Source organism: Salmo trutta, chromosome 3 (assembly GCF_901001165.1).
Source record: "Salmo trutta chromosome 3, fSalTru1.1, whole genome shotgun sequence".
NCBI classification, from domain to species: domain Eukaryota; kingdom Metazoa; phylum Chordata; class Actinopteri; order Salmoniformes; family Salmonidae; genus Salmo; species Salmo trutta.
In genome coordinates this window covers 60,275,172-60,293,430 of record NC_042959.1, presented here as the reverse complement: position 1 = coordinate 60,293,430, position 18,259 = coordinate 60,275,172, and the positions used below count along the sequence as shown (strand labels likewise).

At 42.6% G+C, this 18,259-nt stretch overlaps 1 protein-coding gene across 5 annotated transcripts in view; it reads left to right on the top strand.

Moving 5' to 3' along the window:
* LOC115181910 (t-SNARE domain-containing protein 1) overlaps positions 1 to 11,562 on the top strand; it is a 167,445-nt gene extending 155,883 nt beyond the window's left edge. For 3 of the 5 annotated variants that reach the window (XM_029743604.1, XM_029743612.1, XM_029743631.1), the window contains one exon: positions 9,752 to 11,557. The gene's annotated coding sequence lies outside the window, so the exon portion shown is untranslated. Of the gene's footprint in view, positions 1 to 9,751 lie in introns of all 5 variants that reach the window. The other 2 variants (XM_029743617.1, XM_029743624.1) reach the window with 1 other exon arrangement.
* The last annotated feature ends 6,697 nt before the right edge of the window (positions 11,563 to 18,259 follow it).

Genomic DNA, 18,259 nt, shown 5'->3' with positions numbered 1-18,259 from the left:
GCAGCTCACTTTCCAGCCCACTTTCCATCTCACGCTCTCAAACACAGTAGATGCCCTGAACGCAGCTCACTCTCCAGATCCCAATCACCAGAATTCTGACCACCTTTTCACACACCTGTATGTCATTATCACACACTATTTAGTTCAGTTCTTTGCACCCCCATCATTGTGAGGTATTGTTTGTTTTATAACACACTTCTATTTGGAGTGCTGTGTTTACTGTAATTTATTCCTCTAGTGTATGATAGATATTGCCTGCTTCACTAATTATGCCTTTTACCTATTCCCTGCCTGTACTTTAGCCTATTGGATTTCCTGTTATCAACCTATTGCCTGCTCTCCCGGACGATGTTACTAGCCTTTTCCCTTCCTGTACTGTTGCCTTTTTGGAGCCCCTGTGTATGGCCTTCTGCCTGCCCCTGGACCCAGCTACCTGACTCCTGCTGTGGTCCTTTACAATAAACACCTGCTGCGCCCTGCGCTTGAAACCAGCTCTCTCTCCCCCATTGTGTTCATTACAGAATACTTCACCAAAAACCACAGATGGATTCAACGGAGCTGCAACTACATCTAGCCAGACAGGAGGAATGAATCAATGAACTCTGTGACCTGTTTCACCAGACCATCCCTGCTTCACCGATATCAGGTGCCACAGCCTCCTCTCGTTCATCTCCCCCAAAATCCATGCCTAATAAATATGACGGCTCCCCAGGCAAATGTCAAGGATTTCTTCACCTCTGACAAAGACAGGGTGGACTTCGTCATCTCCCTACTCACAGGCAAAGCTCTGGATTGGGTCACAAGCCTGTGGGCCGCTCAAAGTTCTGATCTGTCCTCTGAATCACGTTTCCACGCCCTCTTCAAGGAGGAGTTCGACCATTCAGTTTCAGATCGTCACACCGTGGACCTTTTATGTGAGCTGCGTCAGGGCCGTCGCTCCACCACTGAGTATGACCTGGAGTTCCACACCATGGCTGCCGGCAATAAATCAGTAAATCAGCTCACCTCAGTCTACTGGAGGGGTCTTAATCGGGAGTTACAGATCGAACTGGCCTGCAGAGGAGATTTAATGGACCTAAACCAATTTATCCAGATGTCCATATCCAACCTACTGGTGGACCGCAGACATCGTCGCCCATGACCTGCGAGTCTTCCACTCTCTTCTCTCGTCCACCACAGTCTAAGAGCCCCGAACCCATGCAACTCAGCCACACCCCTTTCACGCCTGCCGCGAGACATTGGAGGTTGTGAACCTGTGCCTCTATTGTGGAGAGTAACCTCCTACTCAATAGCTGTCCCATTTGCCCCCCCCCCCCCCCCTCGAAGAGGTGACCACAACCCCTCCACTTTTGCCCGGGTAAGCACCTCTATGTTTTTGAATATTACCAAAAGGCAGTTTGGTATCCCAGCTAATGGGGTCACTCAGATTGCGGAGGGACTAGTGGACTCAGGGGCCGCAGGTAATTTCATTGACGAACAATTGGCACAACAGTTAAGAGTCAAATGAATCCCTGTTAATCCTCCCTTTAGGATTAATGCGCTGGACAGACAACCTCTCGGAACTGGTCTTGTGACTCGCATGACTGAAAATATCACCCTTCAGATTGGCCTCCTTCACTCTGAGGTCATTCAGTTAATGGTGTTGTCTTCGCCTAAAGAACCTTGGTCACCCCTGGCTAAGCCCTCACAACCCTGCCATCTCCTGGCGGCAAGGGAAACTGCTGTCATGTTCTCCCACCTGTTTTAAGAACTGCTTCAATCTGCCCTGTCGAGCCACCTCTATAGAAGGATCGGAGTCTGCCGTTCCAACCCACATCCCACCTGTATATGCCCAGTTCCAGAGTGTCTTCAGCAAGAAAAAGGTGTCCATTCTGCCCCCTCATCGCCCGGAGGACTGCGCGATTGACCTTCTTCCTGGGGCATCGCCCCCTAAGGGTTGGCTCTACCCCTTGTCCATTCCAGAGAATGAGGCTATGAACACCTGTAGAGAGCCTCTTCTATATATGGGATTCATCCATCCATCCACATCTCCGGCTGCATCCAGTTTCTTTTTTGTGAAAAAAAAGGATGGTAGTCTCCATCCCTGCATAAATGACCTTACCATCAAGAATCGCTTCCCTCTTCCTCTGATTCCGGGCGCACTAGAACAAGTTGGACAGGCTGTCATCTACTCCAAACTCGACCTATGTAGTGCTTACAATCTGGTCCGTATCCGAAGTGGGGATGAGTGGAAGATGAAGTTCATCAACGCTAGGGGTCACTACGAATACCTGGTTATGCCCTACGGTCTCACCAATGCTCCCGCAGTCTTCCAGTCCTTCATGAATGAAGTTTTCCAGGACATGATCAACCAGTTCCTCATCGTGTACATTGACAATATCTTTATCTACTCTCACTCCATTGCAGAACACGCACATCATGTGCAACAGGTCCTCTAATGGCTTCAGAACCACCATCTTTATGTCAAGGCTGAGAAGAGCGCCTACGGTAACCTTCCTAGGTTTCACGTTGACACCAGGAGGGGTCAACATGGACAAAGGCAAAGTCACGGCCGTGCTTAACTGGCCCAAACCTACCACCAAAGGAACTACAACATTTCCTAGGATTTTCCAACTACTACTGCCAGTTCATCCGAAACTGCAGCAGCACAACCTCAACCTCTGTCAGCTCTCACCAGTCAAAAAACCAGTACCCTCCAATGGACCGACACCACCCTACTGTATTTGGGACCATGAAACACCTCTTCAACTCTGCACCATCCTTAGGCAGCCAGATCCTACCCTTCCTTTTGTTCTGGAGGTTGATGCATCTGAGGTTGGCGTAGGAGTGTTTCTCTCTCAGCGGTTAGGGAAAAATGTGAGAAATGCCAGAACAATCTGAGTTACCCAAAATGCTGTATTTTCAGGCCTTCCTGGCATCCATAAACACCTGATATTGAAACTGAAGTCAAAAAGGCAAATAACCATGCAGTAAGTACTCATGTGAAATGAAAGGAAATGAAGAGTACAGAGTAGCTATTAATTCATAGATGTCACAGAAGTAACTGCTGCATTGTAATTTGCTGTATTTTCACCCCTGAAAGAGAGATCTCTTCACTAGCAATGCAGTGAGGGGGAACTTGTGTGACTTGCCATGAAGTTAGTGCAGTCCTTTTGTGGTCTACTACCGTTAATCCGTGTCTATGAACAAGTGTGACAATAAGCTCTCTGTCTGAACTGCAATCCTCTTAGGCAAGGCTTTGTGGGTAAACTCGCCTCATGCAAATTCTAAACCCCATTTAGCTTTGAGGGACTAGTCAGCTGCATTGAGATTAATGGTCGAGTGACTACTTGATTTAATAGGGTTATTTCACTGCTTACGGGGGAAAATAAACAACAAAGTTAATGCAAGACATTCGTCACTGATGTCCTCAATCTATCCTCTGCTCTACGAGGGAAGGGAAGAAAACGTTTTCTTTTTGCTTTCAGAATGTTTCAGTCTGACTGTCACTTTATTTTTTGTTAACTTCAGATGTTTGGGAGACTTTGCAGTTTTTTATTATTGAGAAAATGACTGTATTTTGTTAAACGATCGGAGTCAATTTAAATAAAAGTATTGGTTTGTGGTTTGCGAAAAATAGCCAATTCAGATTGTTTTGATATTGTGGATTCAGGCCTTGTTGCTCAAACTATTTCTGCTTTTGATATCTTCCCTAAAGTAAGAAGGAAATAGCTAACAAAAATGGAAGAAAAAAAATGTGCAAAGAGTTAGAAAGTATATTTTGTATGTAGAAATGATTGCGGTAAATTAGAGTGTATGGATTTTTTAAACTCTATTAGAGATAAATGCTGTGGAGAGAAAGTGCTGTGCAATTTTCCATTACGGGGTGAAAAATGACAATCCTTGTTTATCTTTTTCCATGCCGTCAGCTTACTCACAACTTTGCTGCAGGGGATTACTGTGACTCTGTGGGTATGGGACTGTCACTGACGTTTCTCTTTCCGTGAGACAACACAACACTATGTGACACAGGTGATCTGAGCCTAGCAGTAACACATTTCACAAAGTAGTCGCTATGGTCAAAATGATTAACACAACTTACAAATACATGTTTTAATTACTCTCCATTTACTGTAAATATTATAAATTCTGAATTATACACCCTACACACATAAACATATAGACCGTCCACATAAAAGCACTCACACACACACATATCCCCAGCTGCCCAAACCGCCTGTCTCTCTCCAAGCCTGCTCAGCACAGCCAGCGTTCTCCAGGAAGTAGAGCTGAGATTACCTAAAGCTGATTGGCCAGCTCCTTAATGTGTGAGACCTTCCAGCGGACGGCTTAGGCTGTCATTACACCAGCCTGATCAACACAGAGCTCCTCACACAGACAGATGCCATTTTGGAGAGAGTCAATAGAGGGATAGAGGGAAGGATGGATGGTGGGTAGCAGCTTAGGTATGGAGGGACCTCACATGGAGGGTTAAAGAAGCAGCATAAATCCATCCACTATGTCATTGTGTTCACCAGTGTATTTGAGTGGACAGACTGTAGGTCTGATATGCAGTACAATGGGTGAGCTAGGTTCATATTAGATATACTGTTGTACACAACAGTGTAGCCATCAAATGTGTTAAGATAGATAAACTTAGTAATATAGATACTTGAATGTGAGTGGTCAAACTAGGCTGTCATGCGAAATATCTGCTTCTCCTCTTCTCTCTTTCCCCCCACCATCACACACACACACACACCACCCGGTCAACCTGTTGGCTCAGAGTCTACGCAATTCATCCAGCCTGTGACTGACAATCGATTGCTGTGATAGCTGTGCCGTGAAGCCAGTTTGGGTTGTGATTGATACGGCCTATCAGCTCCATGCATCTGGACACTGGCTCTGCTGGAAATGGGGCATGACGGACAGAACAGGGTCCTTCAAAACACAACCCCTCCCCAGCTGCTCACATTGATCCCATCCACCCTGGATTTCAGTTTGACTTCTAAATCTTCCTTCACTCTGGCTGGGCGATAGTAAACACCTCCACCAACTCACTCAGTACAAAGGAGATTTGACATGTATTTTGCAGTGCAGGCAAGTGAAGGGAAGCTGGATCATTGTAATGGGCGGAATGGATTAAGACATCAAACGTGATTTAATGTGACAGCAGCTTCCACTGGTCTGTTGTCTGACTTGTCTATGTTATCTACAGTACAGTACCTTGACACTTTCATCAATATCATTTTTTAATTCAGTTTATCTCCTGCCTTTCTCTCATTAGACTGCCTGTCTGGAGTTTTTATATTGTTTGTGTATTGTATATGGATCTACTGAGGCACATTACCAGATGTCTGAACTGCTGCAATACTATTTCCCTCAGTTTGTCACTCCAGCATTCATCTTGGGGACTGTCTGTATTTATTGGCTTTCATTCCCTCCCTCCTAACCTCACTCCTTTCCTCCGTCTTTTTGCCCACGTCTTTCAATGACAAGGTGGAGTTATGTTCAAACAGCTTTCTAGCGCCCCCTTGCTTAACCAAAGATACAGTGCAGAAGATTAAGCTCTGTGCGTGTGTGTGCGAGTGTGTGGGTGTGTGCGTGCATGCATAGATGCATTTGTGTGTCTCCCAGACTCTTCCGGAGGAGAAGGGGGTCTCGTTGTGGTGGCACAAAGACAGAGCTTTGAAGTGGGTGATACTGGCAGAGCTCTCTCTCCCTCTGTGTGTGTGCCAGGGAGACGGGGTAGCCTCATGCCCTCTGATCTCTTTAAAGTACCATATCTCCCTACCGTTACTCTCTACCTCACGCTCTCTCCTTTTCTCTTCCTTTCATTTTCTCTCTTGATCTCTCTCTTTCTGTTTCTCTCTCTCGCTCACTCTCTCTTTTACTCAATCTCTCATTCTCGATTACTCGCTCTCTTTGTCTTTGCTTGTCCCATTCATTTTATCCACCGTATTCCCCATTTTTAACGACAATTCTCCCCATTGTTAGTCCCCTATTTCTCCCCAAAACGTTTTGTTCTCTCATTCCATCTGTTCATCTGTGCCTCTCTCTCTTCTCTAACCCCTCCTTCCTGGCTTTATTCCAACCTGTCTGGATCAAGACATCGTTCAGATGGGTATAAAATCCCCAATCTGACGGAAGCCTGGGGTCTTTTCATAGACAGAGGTCTGCAGCGTAGTCATCTTCATCCCCCTGTCAAACTTCATACTCTTTCCTCCTCTCCCCCCTGCACCTCTCTAAGATCAGAATGAATGGTCGGTTGGTTGAAAATCCAGCACTTGCAGCAAGAGGAAATGAAGAATATATTTATAATTATTTAACTACATGTACCATACATGTGAGCAGTAGCAGTAGAAGTATTGCTGTCTATTAGTTTACTCCAATCAGGGTAGGGATGGTAGGGTGGGGTGCAGATAGATTGTGGGTTCTATCAAGTTAATTGTTTGCATCATTTCTTTTCTTTTTTCTTTTTTGTATCCATTATATTCCTTTATACCCCCCCACACCATATTGACGTCATATTAGCTATCATCATAGTCAACATAGATAGTTCTAACGCGTTAGTAAACCCGGTACAATCATGCAGTACAGTGTACAGAAAGCAGTTTAGCAATTACACAGGCGGGCCCTGGTGGCAATAAATTAATACAACCAAAAGCTTACCTTGACTTGGAAGAGTTCCATTGCTGGACAGACATAGCCAGCTAGCTAACATAGCATCCCTCTCTGTTTGAGCCGGGTGTTTGAGTATGCTGAACTAGCTAGCTGCATTCACTAGCTAAGTGAAAGTGAAAAGCATACAACGAAATATAGCTAGCTCTCGCTCTCTCTCTCGCTTCTCCTTCATTTTTAAATAAATACATTTGTTCAAAGCTGTTCAACTACTCACCACATTTTATGCACTGCAGTGCCAGCTAGCTGTAGCTTATGCTTTCAGTACTAGATTAATTCTCTGATTCTTTGATTGGGTAGATAACATGTCAGTTCATGTTGCAAGAGCTCTGATAGGTTGGAGAACGTCCTCCGGAAGTTGTCATAATTACTTTGTAAGTCTATGAAAGGGGGCTTCCTAGGTTTTATATTGAAGTCAATATACCCAGAGGAGGACGGAAACTATATGTCCTCCAGCTACACCATGGTGCTACCCCAGAGAGTGCTGTTGAGGCTATTGTAGACCTTCATTGCAAAACAGTGTTTTTCATCAATTATTTGGTGACATGAATATAATTAGTATAGATACCTCAAAACGATAACTTTTTTTAATGTTTCACCATTTTTTAAAAATGAAATTCACTGAGACGGAGCTTCCACTGGTCCTGAACCTCCATATTTGTAACATTTCTACCGATATTGCCCTAAAAATAAATACTTTACCCAAGAGTATAATGATATACAAGCAGGTCTGAGTTTTACATTTTACATTTCCTAGCTTTGTGTGTCGCAAGAACTTGGAATAATGTACAGCTGGTTGCCCTTACTTACCTCTATTACACTAGGATCTATCTTGACAAAAAAGAGAGTGTCTGAATTAGACAGACCTACATGAATGAGAGTTGAATGAAAAATAAAACACCACAGTGGTGTATTGTTTTTTTTCAGTTTTTTTCAGTTTTTCAGTTGTATGTGTCTTTTCTCTTCTAGACTCTTACCCAAACAGGCATGCCTGGCTCTGGGCAGTCGAAGCCAATGGCCATCAGGAACTCTGCCCCCATTTCACAGGCTGTGGCCTCTCTCAATCCATCTCCCCTCTCTCTCTCTTTCTCTCCCCCTCTCTTTCTCCCTCCCTCTTTCCCTCTCTCTTTGAAATAAGGTGGTGTGAGTTTTATTCAGAGATTGGCTGGTCAGGTCCTGAGTAGCAGTAGATAGAGAGAAGAGAAAGAAAGAGTGAGGAGAGAGATTGCTGGAGAGAGATCTGCTTTGGTGATTAGCCCTCTCTGACATGACCGCCAGACCCCTCCAATGGACGTATTTGGAAAGGTAGTGATGGACTCACTGAAGATGAGAGGAGAAGTGGAGAAAGAGGGACTGAGTGACAGACAGCTTGGAAGAATGGACTCCATAGTGTGAGGCAGAGGAAGTAGCCATTGTTTGCCCTGTGGGTGTTGTTTGCCCTGTGGGTGCAATACAAAGCCGATCTCAGCAATAGTTCTATGTGACTCACCCCAGATGTCTATTAATTTACAACTTCAATTATGACATGGAACGATAATGATTGAATAGTTCAACATAACATACACTACCGTTCAAAAGTTTGGGGTCACTTAGAAATGTTCTTGTTTTTGAAAGAAAAGCAAATTTTTGGTCCATTAAAATAGCATAAAATTTAATCTACATAGGCATACAAAGGTCCATTATCAGCAACCATCACTCCTGTGTTCCAATGGCACGTTGTGTTAGCTAATCCAAGTTTATCATTTTAAAAGGCTAATTGATCATTAGAAACCCCTTCTGCAATTATGTTAGCACAGTTGAAAACTGTTGTTCTGATTAAAGAAGCAATGAAACTGGCCTTCTTTAGACAATTTGAGTATCTGGAGCATCAGCATTTGTGGGTTTGATTACAGGCTCAAAATGGCCAGAAACAAATAACCTTCTTCTGAAACTCGTCAGTCTATTCTTGTTCTGAGAAATGAAGGCTATTCCATGCGAGAAATTGCCAAGAAACTGAAGATCTCGTACAACTCTGTACTACTCTCTTCACAGAACAGCAAAAACTGTCTCTAACCAGAATAGAAAGAGGAGTGGGAGGCCCCGGTGCACAACTGAGAAAGAGGACAAGTACATTAGAGTGTCTAGTTTGAGAAGCAGACGCCTCACAAGTCCTCAACTGGCAGCTTTATTAAATAGTACCCGCAAAACACCAGTCTCAACGTCAACAGAGAAGAGGCGACTCCGGGATGCTGGCCTTCTAGGCAAAGTTGAAAAGAAAAAGCCATATCTCAGACTGGCCAATAAAAATAAATGATTAAGATGGGCTAAAGAACACAGACTCTGGACAGAGGAACTCTGCCTAGAAGGCCAGCATCCCGGAGTCGCCTGTTCACTGTTGACGTTGAGACTGGTGTTTTGTGCACTGCATAACCCTTAGATCATCTTAGCTACATGCTGTAATTAACTCCTGAGTATAATTTGAGATAAAAGTGATGCACTGTGGCCTTTTGTGGTTCTACTATATGCCCGTCACAGGGGGCTGCTGATTAATGAACCAGTTGGATCTCCAACTGGCTGAACTCTGGCCCAGACAATGGGGCAGCAGGGTAGCCTAGTGGTTAGAGTGTTGGACTAGTAACCGAAAGGTTGCAAGTTTGAATTCCCGAGCTGACAAGGTACAAATCTGTCGTTCTGTCCCTGAACAAAGCAGTTAAACCACTGTTCCTAGGCCGTCATTGAAAATAAGAATTTGTTCTTAACTGACTTGCCTAGTTAAATAAAGGTAAAATAAAATAAATTAAACTCATACACTTACCACCAATCAGAAATTACTCCCCTCAATCTTGTGGCACTTCCAGAATAAAAAGTACAAATTGGTTCCTTACCAATTAATTAAAAATTTAAAAAGGGAAAATAATATAAGCCCAAGGCGGTTAGTAGTGGATGTAAAGGTAAAGGTATATGTACATGAATATTACACCTGTGGCATTGGTTTAGAAAGCTTAGCTTTGTGAGTAGCCTACATTAGCGGTTGTCATCCTATTGTTTAGCTTGCCTTTATAGCGCTGGTTAATGATTGATGCATTTTGTCTGGTGTGCTTGTGTTTCCCAGGTAGCTGCTGTCATAGTGATGTGACCTCGCTGCTTCTGCCCCACCTGACCACCTGACCTGTACCAGCTGTCTCAGAACAGGAGGGGCCTGCCCCACACCAACACCTCTACTTCGTCATGGCTGTCCCTCCTTGGTTATGTAGTTAGATATTTGGTGTGCGCAGGTATATGAGTGTGTGTGTGTGTCGGGCAGGGGGCGGGGGGGATAGCTAGTACTTCTATTACCATCTTCAAGTGAGTGGCATACTAGTCTACTGTGGTTCATTTATACTGTATCTACCTGTGGTAGCTGGGGCAGCCAACCAGCCAATCATGGAAGAGAAGCTTCAGGTGGGGTGTCACCCAGAGCTTTTGATGTATCCACTTACTTTACCCTGTTTTCCTGTGTTTGTTTACTTGTTTTTGTTTTTTAAGCACTGGATCATATTTATCTGATGCTACTGTATCTATGAAGTATGATATTAAAATGTGTAGTACTTATGAATATATAAATTATCATTAGACAAAAATGTATCAAATGGTATGATAAAAACCAACAGTACTTTAAAATATGATTCACAGCTTTTTTCATAGTCCTATTTTACTATCATTTTAATCTTGCTATCCTCTCCCTCTCTCTTGCTCATGCAAACACAGGCACACTTGCACACAAATATCTCTATCTGCCATGATCTGAGTGTAAAGAGTGGAACATGTGACATAAATTACAGGTTTGTTGATCGCCTGAAGCACTCACCCTCTGGCCAATCAATAGGCAGTAGAGTCAACCACTTTCCCTCCATTCCCTCCAAATGTCTCATCCTGTTACATATTTTCCAGGAAGGCTTATTTAGAGATAGTAATAGGCTTAATTAATCTCTCAGAGGAGTGATTATCATCTCTCTGATTTCTCCTCTGGGCTGTATGTGTGTGCTATCACTGAGTTCTCTGAAAAGATGGGTAAGACTCTTCAGTGTGCAGCTTCAGTGTCAGCTCCTAGCCTTTTCTGCTTCCGACGTCATGCATCCTTTATTATCACTCTCCCCTCACAATCCCCCGGCATCAGTGGGCTTTAGCTCTTAACTCATCGCATGCATACACAAATCTGAAGTGTTTTATTATTGTTATTTTCTGTTACTTTTGCTGAGTCATTGTACCAAGCTTTTTAATTTTGTTTTTTAATTTGTACCTTGCTGAGAAAAGGAACAAAATGAACCAAAACCACCAAATTGTTTGTGAACCTATCACGGGATGTTGGTGGCACTTTAACTGGGGAGGATGGACTTGTGGCAATGGCTGGAGCGGGAATCGAGGATTGGTATCAAAGACAACAAAAACATGGTTTCCATGTGTTTGATGCCATTCCATACTCCGTTCCAGCCATTATTATGAGCCATCCTCCCCTCAGCATCCTCAACTGGAACCTATCCTCAAGGTCTGGCATCACTATTCAAATCTATGCATACATGTACGGTAACGTAAGTTAGCTTCTCATATCCCTGAGAAAATGCTTATTTTATGTAAAGCTTAAAGTTTCTTGAATTGTGGTGTGGGCGATGAGAAGATAAATAATAGCTGTGGATACATGTGAAGGTTTTTCTGCTTTAACTAAGTTGAGCTTTATTGCTGTAATATATTCCCTCACTGCTTGTAAAAGTTCTCAGCGTCGCAGAATATGATTATTCACAATGGGAATCATATTTTATGAGAACGTTGATGTTCATAAAGGAATTTGTGGCACCGTATATTACTCCTCGGCTCTTTATTTTGCCATTGAAACATTTACTTTCATTGTGTCTTTTTGATAAATAAAATCTCCTAAATATCAGAAGTGAATACAGTGTGATAATGTTTTACTCTTTCAAAATAGCAGTACTGTTGTGTTTTGTCTACTGTACAGAATGACCAATGGTTATGAGACCTACATTATGTTAGTGGTTCAATATTTCCTCATAAACATGGTAACTTTGGTACATAAATATAAACCTCTACCACGTGGTCCTTTATCGGGGCACTATTGTACCCAGATTGATGGACAAGCTTAACCCAGAAGATGGAGTCCATTTTTCACAATGGTTGACTCAGATAGCACGCCCCCCTCTGTAAATAGGACATGAACAAGCTGATAAATTCCCTGGAGAATGTGTGCTGATGGAAATGTATATTTTTAGGAGAGCAGTTATCACTTTTTTGGTCAACGTCGGCTAGAATGTTAATAGTTTTTTGCAGAGGGAAAGGCTGTGAGGACGTGGTTTGAAGTGCTATGTTGGAAAGGCTTCTCTCCAGTACATAGGCCTCTAAAGTAAAGAGCCCTTCTTTTAATGTACTATGAGAGCACAAGGGTCGCAATAAAGGTATTTTCTCCAGTAATACACCTAGGGCAAGGATCCTCCATTGTTTGAGATTGCAGACAACTGACAAGGAGTAATGGGGAAACTGAACTATGTTATCCACCGAACAATGACCCACTACAACAAGTGCCCATTATTAAACATGTGCAATAATATGTTCCACTGAAGTACCTATTTGTCTGCCTGTTAGGGACCCCAGATCCACACAATACCTTTACTTGCGTTGATTTTATCAAAGCTCTGTCTATAATATGCCTTATAATACAAATCCAACGCAACCTCCAAAGAGAGATATGGCGTGTCCTATACAAATCATATAACTCCATTGCCAGCTTCTAGGATTGCGTCATTTTACAAACCATCTTCTTGAGCAAGGACAGATGTTACGTCAGTACTTTAAAGCTATAGTCAGAAATTCAGGGTCTCGTCCTGTAAGACATCCTTGATGAGAGGAATAAAGAAGAGAAAGAATAGGTTTTATTCTCCCTCTCCAGACACTCAGGGATGTATGGTTTTTTGAACCCTCCAAGATTTGCTCTGATAATTTGCTCTCGCTGTTCCAACCTGATGAATCTTAATCATGCGAGGCTCTGCTCCGTTCGCTGCACTCAGACATGATTAGCTTGTCCTGATGCCAGACCAGAGAGCTACAGCTCCAGCCGACCAGTTGGACAATACAGCACAGGGTTTTAAATAGATTACATTCACGTAAAACATTTTCTGTCTGTACTATCTGTTTCTGTTCTCTCTGTTTCTCAAGTCATTCGATTTTAGGGCTATTTGTAATTACCTTTAGTGCGGTTTGAGACGTGGGTTTGAAGTCATGTCATTTCTCTCTATTTAACCCTTTAGATCCAATACCGGATGTCGACCTCCTTTCCTTAAATTACTATAACGGCCGCAAACAGCCTTGTTTTTCTAACAGTAATATCTGTGTCAATATCACAAAATGAACTTGCTAACAACCTGTTGTCGTATTCACATGGCTGTTTAAACCAAAAATAGGGTATGCTGTCATTTTCACTTGATTTTCTTTTACTTCGTTACTCAAAATGACAGCGCAGACGTGACTTTTCCTTGTGAAGGAGGCTGTATCTATGTTGGTTGATGATACGGATTTGGACATGTCCTTGCATATTGAAAAGCGATAATGTCGAGGTGAATTAAATAAGTAAACAGCAGATATATGTTTAGTGTTGTCGATGTTTGATGCTGGGGAATAGCTCTCAGATTAGCAAATCATGTCATGATAACTTGGTTGGTACAGGCGAGCACATCAGCGGTGGAACTCAAATGATTAATCTCTGCCTCATGGAAATAGCTGCAGTGTTTAGCTGTATATAGTCAGCTAACTAGTTTTGTCTTGTCTTCTTCATAGCAATGTAATGAATATGGAAACGGCCCAAGATGCTTGCTATAGCTAGTTAACTAGTTAGTCTGTCAGGCAAGAAAAACTGTGTGTAACAGTAAATTAGGGCTGCGCTCACAAAGTGTTAACCTCAGCTCTCACTTTGACTAGCTAGCCATACAGACCACCAGCTGACTAGCCAACGAAATGAAGGCTAAAGTAATTTGATTTTATCTGTTGCGCTTACATTATGGTTTGTCATGTTTGCTAGGTGCAGATATTCATAGGCTATACATTACCTCATTTTCCTATTATATCACAGCTTAGCTGTCGTGTTACTGTAGTAGATGCCTGCACAGTGAAGCTCATATGAGGAGTTGGAAATTTGTTTACACTGCCAGCTAACAAGTAGCTTTTTTTATCCTGTTTCTACCGGTGCAAATCATTTGGAAACTGTCCCAGATTCGTAACTAATCAGCTAACATTGGTGAACTTTGTAGTTAGTTTGTCAGGAAAGAAAACAAGAGTTGATTGGAGGACAGAGAGAGAGAGAGTAAAAAATTAAATAAAAATAGATTATTTTCCTGACCACAATTGTATCCTATTTGTTGCTCCTCTCCCTCTATTACTCTGTTCCTCTAAGTCAGTGAAAGTGAGGGAAGTGATGTGGAGAGTCTCAGCAGCAGAAGGCAGGTAGGAAGAGGAGTTAGAGATGATTGGAGGATAGAGATGTGGAACAAGGAGGGAGGAGAGGAGCGAGAGGAGATTGGAGGTAGAGGAACATGAAGAGGGAGAGGAAGAGGAGGAGGGAGAACAAATTCTTATTTACAATGACGGCCTACCCCGGCCAAAACCTAATCCAGATGACGCTGGGCCAATTGTGCGCCGCCCTATTGGACTCCCAATCACGGCTGGTTGTGATACAGCCTTGAATCGAACCAGGGACTGAGATGCAGTGCCTTAGACTGCTACACCACTCGGGAGAGAAGGAAGCAGAGGGAGAGGAGGAAGAGGGAGAGCATACACGAGAGGGGAGCCTACGTTTCCATGGAGTGTGTCTGCCCCAAATCCCACCATTCACCCTTGTACCACACAGCCTGGGCCTAAGTTGACAGTGGTATGTGGTTTTGGAGTTGTTTTTAAAAGTGGTAGGAATGTATATTTGTCCCAGAGCTTGTAATGGATTACAACAACAAAATGGGCGGGGTTGACCATCTTGACCAACTGAGGAGCTATTACAATGTTGGACGCACAGGCAGAAAATGGTGGAAGTGTGGGTTTTGGGGGATGCTCAACATTGCCATCATAAATGTGTACATTGTGTAAGTGAACCTGCAAAGGCCTCTTCCCAGAAACCGCAGGTGCTGGTCCCTGAAGGCATTCAAAATGCAGCATGTGCATTCACTTTGTGATACGGCTACAGCGGCAGGAAGAGGGGAGCCAGGAGTGTGGCACCAGGTCTTCTGGATTGAATTGTAACTCATTTAAAAGCAGGTGAAGTTTGAAGGGCGCAAGAGAGGGTGTGTGGTGTGCATCCGGAGTGGACGCAGGGGAAAGAGGGGGCGATGTGTAGAAACCTCTGTTGGGTGCTCTATGTGTTCTGTGCCACTTTGCATGATGGGGCAGGGCTTCCAGATGTTCCATGACATGTTGTAGGATAAATGCAAACACTAAAGTGACAGTGTGAAACGTGAATTAGTCCTACAAATCTTTTGTCTCTGAACAGTTGTTTTGTCTTCTCTCTTTATCTGTCTCTATCTAATATTAGTTGCATTCACTAAACTGTCAAAGTAGACTACTATTTCTGTGTTGTGTCAGGCCTGGTACTAAATCTAATTGAGAGGTTATCTACATTTTGAAATAGTCTCTGAATAGTTGTTTGCATTTTTACATTGTTACAGAATTGTATTTTTATTTATTTAACCCTTATTCCACCAGGTAAGTTGACTAAGAACACATTCTCAGTTACAGCAACAACCTGGGGAATAGTTACAGGGGAGAGAAGGGGGATGAATGAGTCAATTGTAAGCTGGAGATGATTAGGTGACCATGATGGTGTGAGGGCCAGATTGGGAATTTAGTAAGAATCGTTGTCAATCACATAGTCTACTTTGTGTGGGTTTTGAAATACTTTCTGAATATTGCTCTCTTTGTAATGAACACTCAGGGAGAAAAAGGTGTAGATTCACACATAGAGCGCAGCAGGTGTTTATTTTGCCTTCACAGAAGACAGGAATCGTGGTCACAGGCAGGCAATGGTCATACACAGGTAGGTAAACAGGCAAGTGAATCAAAACTAGTACTGAAGGCTATCACTGGTTCTCAGAAACGAGCTAGGAAAAGGCTTGGTAGAGTAAAAATGAAGAATACCTCACAAAGACACAAGCAGAATGAACTGAACTAAATAAGGAGCTGATGAGACCAGGTGACTAACTAACACAGGTGAAATCAATGAACAAAAATGAAAGACAGGGCTATGTTCAAGAACACAAAGAAACGGCTATGTTCAAAAACACAACAAAACAGAACACAAGGTTGACTAAGAAAATAAATAAAGAGCCTTACACTCTTGCCACATTTTGGACAGAAAAAATGTATTTATATCTCAAAAATATTTATAAGTATAATATATTCCAGTTCTCTGCTGCCAATGAATGGAATGAACTACAAAAATCTCTGAAACTGGAAACACTTGTCTCCCTCACTAGCTTTAAGCACCAGCTGTCAGAGCAGCTCACAGATCACTGCACCTGTACATAGCCCATCTATAAATGGCCCAAACAACTACCTCTTCCCCTACTGTATTTATTTATTTATTTTACTCCTTTGCACCCCATTATTTCTACTTTGCACATTCATCCACTGCAAATCTACCATTCCAGTGTTTTACTTGCTATATTGTATTTAGTTCATGGCCTATTTATTGCCTTTACCTCCCTTATCTCAGCTCATTTGCTCACATTGTATATAGACTTATTTTTCTACTGTATTATTGACTGTATGTTTGTTTTACTCCATGTGTAACTCTGTGTTGTTGTATGTGTCGAACTGCTTTGCTTTATCTTGGCCAGGTCGCAGTTGTAAATGAGAACTTGTTCTCAACTTGCCTACCTGGTTAAATAAAGGTGAAATAAATACATGTAAAAAAATATATATTATACTTGGTACATTTTGAGACAGTAATTTAAGTCAAATTTACTACAATTTAAATACTCTAGGTTTTTTTGTTGTTTTGAGTGTTAATCATTTTTTGATGGAAGACAAAATTAGCATTATTCCTATTTACATGAATGTGGTGTCATATTAAAGAAGAGGTTGTGCTCTTTAAAAGTAAGGTAACTTGTAATTGTCATTTGTTCTTTGTTTTGAGCTATGTCCGTTTGTTTGAAATGTGTGAGAAAATGAGCTTCATCTTGAAAATTCTCAGTAATCTACAGTAGCATTCTAGAATTCTGTTGGGGTCTAAAGGGTTAACCATTTTAAATTATACTGAAAAAAAATATACATTTACATTTACGTCATTTAGCAGACGCTCTTATCCAGAGCGACTTACAAATTGGTGCATTCACCTTATGATATCCAGTGGAACAACCACTTTACAATAGTACATCTATATCTTTTTTGGGGGGGAGGGTAGGTGGGGAGGGTTAGAAGGATTACTTAATCCTATCCCAGGTATTCCTTAAAGAGGTGGGGTTTCAGGTGTCTCCGGAAGGTGGTGATTGACTCCGCCGTCCTGGCATCGTGAGGGAGCTTGTTCCACCATTGGGGTGCCAGAGCAGCGAACAGTTTTGACTGGGCTGAGCGGGAACTGTGCTTCCGCAGAGGTAGGGCGGCGAGCAGGCCAGAGGTGGATGAACGCAGTGCCCTTGTTTGGGTGTAGGGACTGATCAGAGCCTGAAGGTATGGAGGTGCCGTTCCCCTCATAGCTCCGTAGGCAAGCACCATGGTCTTTTAGCAGATGCGAGCTTCAACTGGAAGCCAGTGGAGTGTGCGGAGGAGCGGGGTGACGTGAGAGAACTTGGGAAGGTTGAACACCAGACGGGCTGCGGCGTTCTGGATGAGTTGTAGGGGTTTGATGGCACAGGCAGGGAGCCCCGCCAACAGCGAGTTGCAGTAATCCAGACGGGAGATGACAAGTGCCTGGATTAGGACCTGCGCCACTTCCTGTGTGAGGCAGGGTCATACTCTGCGAATGTTGTAGAGCATGAACCTACAGGATCGGGTCACCACCTTGATGTTATCCATGCAACAATTTAAAAGATTTTACTTCTGATTGAGAGGGGGTCAAATACTTATTTCCCTCATAAAAATGCTAATCAATTTATAACATTTTTGACATGCGTTTTTCTGCATTTTTTTGTTGTTATTCTGTCTCTCACTGTTCAAATAAACCTACCATTAAAATTATAGACTGATCATTTCTTTGTCAGTGGGCAAACGTACAAAATCAGCAGAGGATCAAATACTTTTTTCCCTCACTGTAGTTATGTACTTGAAAATGTATAAATTGACCAATTCGGCACATTTGGGCAAACTCCTGGCAGACTTGATGCAAAATATTGTGTAGTGAGGTAATTCTTCACTGGATCAGTCTGAAACTTTGCACACACACTGCTGCCATCTGGTGGGCAAAATCTAAATTACACGTAGGCTCCTATCTTAATGTATAGCCTTTCTCTTGCACTTATTTCAAAGATGATGGAACAAAACAAAAATAGATATTCTCCTACAGTCATTTCACATTTTCACAAACTTCAAAGTTTTCTTTTCAAATGGTATCAAGAATATGCATATCCTTGCTTCAGGTTCTGAGCTTCAGGCAGTTAGA